General features: G+C 29.4%; 1 protein-coding gene across 6 annotated transcripts in view; it reads left to right on the top strand.

Moving 5' to 3' along the window:
• Positions 1 to 960: 960 nt before the first annotated feature.
• LOC126760554 (optomotor-blind protein) overlaps positions 961 to 12,047 on the top strand; it is a 279,713-nt gene continuing 268,626 nt past the window's right edge. For 2 of the 6 annotated variants that reach the window (XM_050476265.1, XM_050476260.1), the window contains exons 1-2: positions 963 to 1,452; positions 3,954 to 4,309. The gene's annotated coding sequence lies outside the window, so the exon portion shown is untranslated. Of the gene's footprint in view, positions 1,453 to 1,790; positions 1,921 to 3,953; positions 4,310 to 12,047 lie in introns of those variants that run through there. The other 4 variants (XM_050476267.1, XM_050476262.1, XM_050476266.1 and 1 more) reach the window with 4 other exon arrangements.

Here is a 12,047-nt window from a genome sequence, read left to right as displayed (position 1 = left end):
CTGCGTCAGCCGCCTAGTGGCCGCGCTGCATTTGGCTTTTTGCGCGTTTGCCATTTTTGTGTCTTCTTCTTCTTTGTGTCGTGCACATCGCCACCGTCGAGTGGCTGGTTGCAAGTTGTCGTGTTGGCGTCGTCGATGTTTTTGGTTTTGGTTTTTTGTGCGCTTCGCCGTCTTTTGAAGACCTGAAAATTCGAAGTATTTTCGCTTTCGTTGCGACGCGTCGGCTGAACGTCGCGTACGGTGTGTGGTGCATTTTAGCCGTCGCCAATTGGGCAAACGCCAGCAAGGAGATTTTCAAAATCGCGAAAAATTGCGAAAATCGCTGAAATTCAGAAATTCTGTTATTCTCGCAAATATGGAAAATTTCGTGTGAAATTCTATATGAGTTCGTGATTTTTGAGTTCGGAAATCGAAAATGCAAATTTCGAAGTGAATTAAGATTTTTGTGATTTTTTTAAACTAACGGGTGTGCTGAGATTTTGAAATGGATTTAAGTGTGGAAATGAGAAATGAAAAATAATTGCGAAAATTTTGGTTTACAATTTTTTTGAGGCAAGTGGATAAATAGTTGGCATACTGACATAAACAACTCTATTAGAGTGAAAGGCAGTGAAAATATAGGAAATGAAATTAGAAGAAAAAATAAAAAAATAGAAATAAAAACAAAACAGTAAAACACTAAGAGCAAATAAATAAAATTAGAAAGAAAAACAAAAGTAAAAAAAAACAGGAAAAATAAAAACAAAAACAAATGGCAAAAGGTAGTAAAAAAAATTTTTGGAACAGTGAACAATTTTTGAAGGCAGTGAAAATTATTCTTTTCTGAAATAACAATGAAATATGTGGAGGATGTGGAAAATAAAAATTTTAATTAAATTTGTAATATAAAATGCAAATTTTAAGATAAAAAAATATTTAAGTGTAAATTATGAAAATTTTAAAAGTGAAAATTCAGAATTATTAAAAAAAATTATAAGCTGAAAAATTCAGAATTATTTCCAAAAAAAATACTGAACAAAATTAAAAAGTTGTAATATAAAAAATAGGACCAAGTGCAACCATTTTCGTAAGCAGTAAATGTTTTGAAAATAAAACGCAAAAACCTAAAACGCAAAAACCTAAAACAAAATTTTTTGAAAATAAAATGCAGAAACTTAAAGCAAAAAATTCAAAAATATTAAAAGAATTATACTGAAAACAACAACATAAAAAATAAATATTCAAAAAAGCGAAAAAATATTGAAAAAAAAAATATAAAAAAAATTTTTTTTTTTAAATTATTGAAAAAAATAAGTGAAGCAACTTTAAATTTTCATAAAAGGTAAAAAATAGTGTGGTAACACCGAAAATACAGTGCAAACCAACACATATGTTTTTTGAAATATCATTTACACGGTGAATTTAATTATAATTTCCGGGTACTTTTTTGTCACAATTTATGTATATTTAAAAGTAAGGTTTAAATGTTTCAAAAATTCAAAAAATTAAAAGCATAACAAATATTACTAAAAAAACTAGGTTAATTACACTACTCAACAAACCTGAAGCAAAAATTTGCGACTGATGTGCTAAGAGGTCTGTGTGGTATTTGAGGTGTGCGGATTTTGAGTTCCAACACGCACAGCTGTTTCTGTCATTTTTAGTAAATGGTGTTGGTTTGACGCCTTCACCCATACACTTGACACTAAACATCCTACGTGTTAGGACATTTTTAGTTTTATTTTCGGTTTTAGGAACCCAAAATTATTAAGAAACAGCCGCCAATAACACAGTCGCAAAATTACTGTAAATTAATGTTATTTTTCAAAACTGTCTGAGGTTGATTGTTCGAGTTGAAAAACCTGAATATTTTTTTGCGTAATGAGTCGAACATTTGTTGAAACTGTTGAAATTGAAAACTTTTTTTACGAGAAGAAAAAGGTATACAATTTATTAAAAATCGAATTTTTATTTCAAACCTAAAACTTGAAAAACAAATTTTTTTTTAAGCTCTATTGGAAAAATATTAGTATTTTAAAAATAGAAATTTCAAAAAAATTTCGAAAATTTTTTAATAATTTTTTTTTAAGCTTTATTGAAAAAAAATAATATTAGTATTTTAAAAATAGAAATTTAAAAAAAATTTCGAAAATTTTTTAATAATTTTTTTTTAAGCTTTATTGAAAAAAAAAATAATATTAGTATTTTAAAAATAGAAATTTAAAAAAAACTTTCGAAAATTTTTTAATAAATTTTTTTAAGCTTTATTGAAAAAAAAATAATATTAGTATTTTAAAAATAGAAATTTAAAAAAAATTTCGAAAATTTTTTAATAAACTCTTTTTAAGCTTTATTGGAAAAAAAATAATATTAGTATTTTAAAAATAGAAATTTCAAAAAAATTTCGAAAATTTTTTAATACATTTTTTTAAGCTTTATTGAAAAAAAAAATAGGATTAGTAGTTTAAAATAGAAATTTAAAAAAAAATTCGAAAATTTCGTAGCAAAAAAAAACTTTGTTAATAATTTCAAAAACTGTTCTACAAATAAAGTAGAAAAGTTCTTGTTACGAGAAGAAAGATTCATTAAAAAATTAAGTCAAAGTTTTGGCAGTTGAAAAATATATTTTGTAAACTTTATTAAAAAATAACAAAAAAATTAATATTTAAATGAAAAAAAATTAAAAAAATTAAAAATGAAGTTTTAAGAAAAATTGTGGAAAATTTTCAAAAATATTTTTTTAATGAAATTTGTTGAAAAAAATTTCGAAAACTTGTGCTAATTTAGTTTTCAAGATAAAATTGTATAAGTACCCAATAGATAACTAAATATACCAGATACATTAAATTTTACCTCTGAGATGTTATGAGAGCGGGCTTTATGAGAGCCGGTGTGAAATTTGAACGATGAGCGTGGCACTGCCCACTTTTAGATTAAATCGCCGATCACTGTACCCGACCAACCGATTTCGACTAAATTTATACGTTGCATTTTTCTCGTATTTCTAAGTCACAGTGTGAAAATGAGCGAAATCGGACTGCAACCACGCTTAGTTCCCTTAGAGCACAATTTAAAATGTCATTTGATGCTTTCCTTTCAAATATACAAATCAGGAAGCAATTACAGTAGAGGTCCGCTAATCCGGACATGGCCTAATCCGGATTCCACTGTAATCCGGACAGGGTTAAAAAACTCAAAATTTATGTTATGTCCTTTGTAATCCGGACCAACATTCTCTATCCGTATTCTCTAATCCGGTCACATGTTTATTATTCACTACATTCGCTTTTATGCTTTATTGGTTTAAGTTTTTTTTTGTGTTTTTGGAACATGTGTATTATTTGTTATAATAAACAAACAGAAATTTATAAATATTTTTTCATCATACATAGTTCTGATATGTCTTTGGTAATCCGGATTTCCTTATATTCCGGATAGGGGCCGGTTTTAATTGATCCGGATTAGCGGGCCTCTACTGTAATATAACGATATAAAACTTTGTACGAATAATGTCTTTAGAGGGGGGTTTTTAGTGACCTGCAAGTGGCACATACCGTGGCTGTGACGATAGCACCGATGATGCGGAAGGCATTTTCCACCCCCTCACCCGCAAAAAAAAAATGGCCAAAAATTGTCCAAATCCAACAAAAACTGTTCTAGCCCCTAGGTACCGAATACTCTTATGTGGACCCCAGTATTTATAGTTGACTTTTGTCTGAGAACACCGGTCAATGTGTGAGTTATGCAATTTAAATTTAGAGAGAATCCCTTCCTGACTATAGTAACTCTGTGTATCAAAAATGGGTTGAATCGAGTCAATACTTCACTGAGCCCCTGTATATCAAATATAAATATTTTATCGGCCAATATCTAAGTTATCTCAATGAAGGCTTTCAACTCAGACAAATTTTAACTTTTTTTTGATAACTTAAAAATTAAGAAAACAATAAAATTGTATAAATATTTGCTTTCAGCTTTTCGAAAAATACACAAAGTATAACAAAACCATTATATGGCATATATATTATATGGTATGTAGATACGATTATCGCACATATGTATGAACATCTGAGCATAAATTCGAATATATGCAAGTGCTTATAAAACAGTTTTGAAGGAAATGTAAACTTGAAGTGCTGACAATCAAACTGATTTATTAAAAGTTTTATGTTATTTTATCACACAATCAAATGCTTTAAACGAGTGCATCGAGTGCTTAGTGAGTATTGAATACAAAACATATGCCTCATGAAGTGACAACAGTAAAACAAAAGCAAATTCTCATAAAACATAAGCAGTGAAAGCTGCGGCGAATGAAAACAATAACAAGGTTTGTTTCTACTTTTTTCTAAATATTGCTAGTCTATAATTACATAATTATTTAAAGAAATATTTTCGTATGTTTTTGTAAACAAAAATATTTTTAATAACAAAAAAAATATATTTTTATGAACAAAAAATATATGGTACTCTCACGGTTTTTCGGCGCGGCGAGCGAATTGACAGTTGTATTGTGAAACCAAAAAAAAATGTTTTGCATAAGCTGCAAAAATAATTTTCGAAATCTTCGAAAATAAAATTTTCAGAAAAATTTGAAAAACTGGAAAAAATAAAAAAAAACATATAAGAAAAAATTTCTGAAATTCAAGAATATTTTTTCAAAATCCGTCAGAAAAAAATCAATTATTTCAAGAATGAAAAATTTGCAGATAAAATGTAAAATTTTTAAATATTTTTCAAAAGCTTTTGTATAGAAATTTCACAACCAAACTTATTTCGAACTCGTCCGAAAAAAATTTAAAATTTCAAAAAATTTTCAGAAAATTTTGAAAAAGTGGAAAAAATAAAAAAAAAAACAAATAAGAAAAAATTTCTGAAATTCAAGAATATTTTTTCAAAATCCGTCAGAAAAAAATCAATTATTTCAAGAATGAAAAATTTGCAGATAAAATGTAAAACTTTTAAATATTTTTTAAAATTTTTAAATATTTTTTAAAATTTTTGTTAGAAATTTTATAACCAAAATTTTTGCAAATTCGTTATCAAAAAAATTTAAAAATTTAAAAAATCAAAAATTTCAAAAAAATTTCAAAAAGTTGAAATTTGTCAGTTATTCAATTCTGGAATATATTTTAAAATCATTTTGTCAAAAATTACATAATTTCGAAGTTTTTTCAAAACTTTCCATAAAAAAAATTAAAATTGAAACAAACAAACAATTTTTAAATGTGTAAAGTTTGAAATTCGTCGGTTATTTTTCAACTGAAAAATAATTTTAAGTTATGGTGGTCAGAAATTTCACAAATTTTTTTTTTTTAAATTTTCTTTTAAAAAAATTGAAATCTTTAAATTCAAAAATTTTAAATTTTATTTTTATATTCGTCAGTTATTTCTCAATTCCGGAGTGTTATTTTAATTTTTTTTTCAGGAATTCTTCAATTCACAAAGTTCTTTCTCAATTTGCTATAAAAAAAATCAAAAATTAAAAAATTAAAAATGCAAAATTTTAACCTTCAAAAATTTCAAAAAAGTTCAAATGTTCCAGAAATTTGTTTTGATATTCGTCAATTATTTCTTAATTCCGGAATTTTTTTCAAATGTTTTGTCAGAAATTTTGTAAGTTTTGAAATTCGTCAGTTGTTTTTAAAAGTTTTTTGTCAGAAATTTCACAATTTTGAAACTATTTCGCAAACAGCAAAAGGAAAAAAAACTTTTGTACAAATTTTGCATTTTTTAATTTTTCGGAACATTTTATATGAATTGTGCATTTTTGAAAATTGTCTGGAGTTTAAAAAAAAAATTTGTACAAATTTTTTGCTTTTGAAATTTTTATTCTGTAATTTTTTAAAATTTTTTTTACAAATTTTGTATTTTTGAATTTTTTTTTTTTTGTTGAAATTTCACAATATTGAAATTCATCAGATTTTCTCACTTTTCTGCGGAGTGGTACCCCTCCCCCCCATAAAAATTTAAAAGTTATACATTATTTCCAACCTAAGCGACACTCCGCGAAGAAAAAGACTTTGAGTTGCAAGTACAAAATTATATAGTCAAAAAAAGTTCTTCTCTGGGTCCGCCTCTGACATATGCCAACCTCAAATACTGAGTGAAAGCTTTTCTGAACTGTCTGGGGTTCAAAAAATGGTGTATAAGCCCAAAAAACTAAAAAAAGTATGCCAACAACAACAATTTATAGGTCTAAGGCCTTGTACACAGTTATTCTAGACCTAACCTAACCTCAATTTTTAGACTAAGGTTCTATTGAACTCCCAGCGTACAAAAAATGCTCTCTTAGTTCCGTTAACGCAAAATATTACATAATTACAGGTCGATGTAGCAATTTTAGCACACAATTTCGTTATAAATAATAAAAACAACAACAATAACAACACAAATAAATAACTCAAACAACAACAGCTGCAATAATGTGCCAATAGTTGTTAACAAACTGCTAATAATGTATCAGCAATTGGCAATAGCAGTGACGGCAAACTATTACAACAACAAAAATGATAACAACAACAGCAACAAAACACCTGGCACATGCAACAGCAAGCAGTAAACAGTAAACAGTCAACAATCAACAACTTATCACTTGATTTATTAGATTTGACATGAAGATATGTGCACACACACATACACATGTACGCAGGTGTGTGAATAACCGGTGCGTGTATGTGTGTGCGTGCAGTTATCAGGCAACCGACATCATCATTAGAAGCTGCCAACCAGCTAACTAGCCAAACAAGCCAACAATAGGTGTAATAATAAAAATTGTTGTTGTTGTTGTTATTGCTTTAGCAATTGTTTTTGTTGTAACAGTTGCAAATTGCAGCAACAAATTAAATCGCATGCAATCACCGCACAAGCTGGCTGCGTTTCATTTGCTGTTGACTGATTGCGAAAATGTTGATTTTATACTAGCTTTTGTTGTGGTTGTTGTTGTTGGCGCTGCTGTATCGCACTTATAGTGTTAAAAATGATGCCTGCCAACGAGCGTTGACCGGCGCTGTTAGCAGCAGCTGGCAATTTGCTAGCAACCAGCAATCATTGTAATATATTGTTATACGTATTGTTGTTGTTGTTGGTTATTTATTGTTGTTACACAGCGCGCAGCTGACGGTGCACATTAGTTTTTGTGTCAATTTGCCGTAAATAATTTATCTAACATGTCAATTGCGAATTATTGATGCTGCCGCCAACTGCATGCAATTGTTGTTGTTGGTTTTGTAGCGGCTGCCCACTTTTTGCACCCGCACGCACACATACTCGCGCTTGTAACTATGTAAACGCATTATTTTAGTTAGAATTGTTGGTTTTACAATGCTTGATGACAACAATAATTAGCGTTGTTGTTGTATTTGTTGTTGTCATACACATGCATAGTGCTGCATATTATTGTTAGCATTTTATTAGCCAACTACATGGCGTTTATTGCTACAGCACGCACGCATATCCTCATGCCACATGCTCGTGTTGTTGTTGTTTACAACAATTAGCTGTTGTTGTTATTGCAAAAAGTTGCATTTTCGTTTTCATTATAGACATTTGCTTGTCATGCCACATTCTAGCGTTTTTAATGTAGCGCTTATTTGCTTTCTATAAAAATGTGTAGCCTATCCACAGGCGTCAGATATATTTTTTGGCTTTCAACTGTATTAAAACACTGTTAGCTTAAAGAAATTATGTTGTTTGGCAAACTTAATGCACGTTGATACATAGCAATCGTTGTTTCTAAAGACAATTTGAGAATTTTGGTTCTGAATATATTTAAAAACAATTTTCAAAAGCAACTAAAATTCGCCATGCACGCAAAAAATTATGCTGTATTGCAAACGTATGGCTCGCTGCTATATTGCTGTGGTTTTATTGCAAAAAATTTGGAAAATTTTGGTTTCGAAATTTTTCAAAATCTTTTCAAAATTTTTAAAAATCGTTTTGAAATTTGGTACTAATCATATATAAATAAATGTGCTCATGACATTTTAAATAGCGAAAAACAATGCGAAAATATCTTAAATTCTCGATGGGATTTTGGTTTCTAAACTTTTTCGGAAAATGTTCCAAAATTTTTAAAGGTTAAAATCAAGTTTTTGTATGGAAATCAGAATGACATAAAAAATAGCGAAAAACTATAACACAATAAATCAAGTTCTCATTTCGATTTTAGTTTCGAAATTTTTTCGAAAAATTTTCCAAAGGTTTGGTTTCGAAAATTGTTTGAAATCTGGATCTACTCATATAGAAAAATATGACATAAAAATAGCTAGAAACCATGCCACAAAACCTTTAATTGTAGATTCGATTTTGGTTTCGAAAATTTTTTGGAAAATTTTTCAAAATTTTTTAAAATTCAATGCAGATTCAATGCTTTGTAATGTAAAAGAACCAAATACTATACAAAAATACCCTAAATACTCGACTTCGTAATATTTATGAAAAAAAAATTAAATAAATTAAATTTTTTTTCAAAAATATTGCCTATACACAGGCTTGATATAAAATTTATTTCAATTAAACTTCTGGTGAGTTAAAAATTCATCTTTGGATCATTTTGAAGAAATTATTTACAATATATCGGTAAAATAGGTTATAATTAAAAAATCTGAAGCATTTGCGAATGACATGGTCTATCTTTAGGCGCTTAACGTGAACACTTCTATAATAAATAAAAATTTAGTGATAAATTCAGAGGAGATAGCCTACCCGTGGGCAACCTAAAGGTAAAATTTGGATAAGCTAGAAAATATAGCATATAAAGGGGGCGCTCTAAAAAAAATGCCCAAAAGTATGCATTTCCAAAATTGATATGTGAACTAGTGCCTCATTTTTTGAGATTTCGATATGAAATTTTGTGCACGTACTTTTATTCTCAAGAAGCTGATCATTTATCGAAATTGCCGACATTGAACCACTATAACATATAGCTGCCGTACAAACTGAACGATCAGACGCCAGTTTTCTTTCACAAGTGTGCTAATCTAAGACGTAGCTATAATAATAAGAAATCGTTTTTTATTTTACAAGATATCAAACTCAAGTTTTTGGAAATCTTATAGAGATATCTTCATTATCTAAAATAGCGCTACAATATCTGAAGGAATTGTTTTAATCGGTTCACTATAGCATATAGCTGCCATGCAAACTGACGTCCAAAATTAAGATAAATATCTTTTTATGCCCTTTTATGCTATAAGGAATGCACTTGTGTAGGGTATTATAGCTGCAGTGATACGCGGATACTGAAAAATCGCTTTCAGCATGAAAATAAAAGGATGGTACGCAAGCAAAGAATCAGCAAGTGGTGCGTGAGCTTGAATTTCTTACGCAATGCATGTGATTAAGAATATACCTTGTTAATGTTGTTGTTGTTTTTTACATTTCCTTACTTTCGCATTGTTGCCTTTATTGCTAGCAATCAATGTGTGCAAGTTTGTAGCGGCCGAAGGAGGCAGTGCGCGAAGCATAAAAGCGGAGGCAGGCAGCAGCGAGCAGTGCGCGCCACCACTACCGTTACGCGCAAGCGGTGCCAAGGACATGGTGGCGGCAACGCGCTTTCATAAAAGTGGTTGATGCGATTTTCGAAGGCGCTTCCTTTTGTGGCGCGCACACTTTTATTTAATTTTTTGCGCCGCTCCAGCGACTTACGCTTTCCTTTCGCTTTTTCAGCGTTTTCTTCCCTGCTTCCATTCGTATTTTTCCAACTTTTTTGTTGTTGTTATTTTCGTTTTTTGCGTAGCTATAAATTTTTCGGCTAAATTGTTGTTGCCTCGCGTATACAAAGCTATCCTATTGCATTATTTTTGATTGTTGTTGCCATTCTTGCCATTGTTGTTGTGTTTATTAATTTTGTTGTTGTTGTAGCTGCCTTGGTGGTGCTGTTGAACGGTTGGGTGTTTTTTGGTGCTGGTAGTGGTGGCTTTATGCTTTTCCTGTAGGTGTTTTAATCCCATTTCGCTGAATTGCCGCGCACGAAAATCAATGGAATCAATTACAGCAACAAATTTAATAAGTGGAAATGCTACTTATGCGTACATGAGTGTATATATATGTATGTATATAAGCAGTGTGATGTATTTTGTCAGCAAACCAGCTCTTCAACCCGAATAAATTCACTCAGAAGCTTCGTTTTGTTCGCAAGCGCCTGTGTATAGGCTGTACGATTTCATAATAAGCGAAGAAAGATTTAAGCCATCAAATGTTTTAAAGAAAGACAGAATTATCTTCCACTAATTTCCATTTTTAGAGTTTTTAGCGATTGTTTGACATAAAGCGCCTGATAGTATGCCAACTTGTTGAAAATAATTTAAGTTTTGAACCAATTTATATCTTATTTTCTTCAAAACACCCTCTTTAAATATTTTTACAGAAAATCTATACATCCAGCGCCTGTGTCTAGATCATATTTTTTGAAAATGTTTCTGTCGCCTGATAGTATGCTAGTTTGTTGAAAATAACTAACATTTTTCAACCGAATTTATACTAGAATTTCTCCAAAAAACTCTCGTTAAATATATTTGCGCCTGTGTCTAGATCATATTTTTTGAAAATGTTTAATTTTTTTATAACTTAAGGAGATTTAGGCAAAAAGTGCCTAATTATATGCTATACTCTCTGAAAATTATATCCAGGGCCTGTGACTAGGATATAAGTTTTAAAAATGTTTCTGTTTTTCATATTTTAAAGGTATTTGATTTGTAGCATTAAGCGCCTGTTTGTATGCTATACTTTTTGAAAATAATTGCGATGTTATATTTCATCAATGAGAGCTGTTGTTTTTTTAAATATATTTGCTAAAAATTGTATACCCAGCTACTCTATTTTTGAAAATTATATCCAGCGCCTGTGACTAGGCTAGGCTATACATTTTCCAAATCTTTCTGCTTTATATATTTTAAATACTTTTGTTTAATATATTTGATAAATAATTTTATATCCAGCGCCTTATGGTATGCTATACTCTTAGAAATCTTTACTGTTTTTTACATATTCCGACTTTTAGCATTTGACGCCTGATAATATGTTATACTTTTTGAAAATCATTTAAATTTTTTTCTTTATTCCAACATATTTTCTTGAAAACACTTTAGATATATGTATGTATATATTTTTTCTTCAAAACTTCGAAGCGCCTGTGGATAGGCTATACTTTCGGAAAATATTTCTAATATCGAAGAATACTCTAAAGCAGCTTTTCGCGCTAAGCGCCTTTGGCGAGGTGTTTTTTGTTTTATAAGGATTTTTTTAGTAAGAGCCTGATAGTATGCTATCTTGCTGAAAATAATTCGGTTTTTATTCCTATTTATATTATATTTTCTTGAAATATTAGTAAATAATTTGCACAAATTGTTTATATCCGATGCATAATACTAACACTATACTATATTAATACTAAAAGTATCCTTTACTTTTCAAAATATTTCCGCATTTTGTATCTAATGTCGATTTTTAATATTAAGCGCCTGATTGTATGTTATACTTTTTGAAATTGGTTTCAGTTTTGTAATTTTATCTCAAACTATGCTATATTTTTTGACAACAAAATTAATAAGCGCCTCTAAACAGGCTATATTTTCTGAAATAAAAAAATAATTTCGAATATAAAAATATTTCCCATACTGAAATATAGTAAAAAAAAAGAATATAGTAATATTCTATCTATAATATAGAGTAGTTTCTTGCGCTTTGCAAAAGCCGGGCGGTTTTTATATATTTTATATCGATTTTTGGCATTAAGCGCCTTATTATATGTTATAATTTTTTAAAATTATTTAGATATGTCGCAAAATGTGCAATTATTTGCTGAAATTTTGTTTAATATATTTGATCATAATTTTTATATCCAGCGCCTGTTGGTATGCTATACTTTTATGGATGTTTTTAGTATTGCACGCCTGATAGCATGCTATACTTTTTGAAAATAAATTAGATTTTTATACATTAGTTCTCATTATGCCTAGAATATATGTACTTCTTGAAAATATTTCATATTATTACTTCCTCAACTGGAACAAAACTTCCTCAAATTTTTCAATTTTTCAGCACACGCCACGCCGCTTCATTACGCT

Source organism: Bactrocera neohumeralis, chromosome 5, assembly GCF_024586455.1.
Source record: "Bactrocera neohumeralis isolate Rockhampton chromosome 5, APGP_CSIRO_Bneo_wtdbg2-racon-allhic-juicebox.fasta_v2, whole genome shotgun sequence".
Classification (NCBI taxonomy): Eukaryota; Metazoa; Arthropoda; class Insecta; order Diptera; family Tephritidae; genus Bactrocera; species Bactrocera neohumeralis.
This window is presented reverse-complemented; position numbering and strand designations above follow the sequence as displayed.